Source organism: Triticum aestivum, unplaced genomic scaffold, assembly GCF_018294505.1.
Source record: "Triticum aestivum cultivar Chinese Spring unplaced genomic scaffold, IWGSC CS RefSeq v2.1 scaffold73991, whole genome shotgun sequence".
NCBI lineage: Eukaryota > Viridiplantae > Streptophyta > Magnoliopsida > Poales > Poaceae > Triticum > Triticum aestivum.
In genome coordinates this window covers 8,133-9,393 of record NW_025228448.1, presented here as the reverse complement: position 1 = coordinate 9,393, position 1,261 = coordinate 8,133, and positions in this window count along the sequence as shown.

The window sequence follows — 1,261 nt, the reverse complement described above, 5'->3', positions numbered from 1 at the left end:
ACAAAGATCCACTTGCGGGTACTCCTACGAGCCGACCCGACTTTAGTCATCACATGTGTCATGTATATAGTATATAAGTATATGCCCGTGATCACCGCCCAGGTGATCACGGCCCGATAGTATAGCACAGCAGACGGACAAGAATGTAGGGCCACTGATGGAAATCTAGCATCCTAGACTAAGCATGTAGGATTGCAGGTAAAGGTATCAACAGTAGTAGCAAGGATAGGCTATGCATCAGAATAGGATATCGAAAAGCAGTAACATACTACACTACTCTAATGCAAGCAGTAGAGATTAGAGTAGGCGATATCTGGTGATCAAAGGGGGGGCTTGCCTGGTTGCTCTGGCAAGTAGGAGGGGTCGTCGACTCCGTAGTCGAACTGGGCAGCAGCAGTGTCGGTCTCGTAGTCTACCGGAGAGAAGAGGGGGAAGAAACAGTAAATACAATGCAAACATAAGCAAGACGATGCGTGACAAGACAATGAGCGGTGCTAGGGGTGCCCTAACGCGACAGTAGGTGGTACTGGTGAAGGGGGGGAACATCCGGGAGGTATTCCCGATGTTTCGCGTTTTCGGACAGACGGACCGGAGTGGGAAAGTTGCTAGTTCGATAGGTTTGGGAGGTGTGGTGGACGAACGGACCGCGTATTCGGATTCGTCTCGTTGTTCTGAGCAACTTTCATATAGAAAACATTTTAATCCGAGTTACGGATTGAAAGATATGATTTTCTAAAGGTTTTATTAATTTCTGGAATTTAATTAATTATTTAATTTAATTCGAAATTTGGATTAATGACATCAGCATGATGTCATGCTGACATCAGCAGTCAACAGGGGTTGACTAAGTCAAACTGACATGTGGGTCCAGTGGGACCCACCTGTCATTCACTATTTAGATTAATTAGGGTTTAACTAATTAATTATTATTTAATTAATTAAACAGGATTAATTAACTTAATTTATTTCTTTATTTCTTTATTTATTAATTTTTATTAATTAATTTAGTATTATTATTCTTACTATTAATAAGTTATTTGTTTAATTATTTATTAATTAGTTTATTGTTTTATTATTATTATTATTATTATTATTATTATTACTATTTATTTATTTATTTTTATTAGTAAACGTTCTGGCGCTGTGGGCCCGTTTGTCATTGGGCCAGGGGGTCGGGCCCAGTGGCCAGTAGCTCAGGTGGGGCTAGGCCCACCTGGCGGTGGCCCAGAGGGCGAGGCCCACTGGCAGTGGCCCAGAGGGC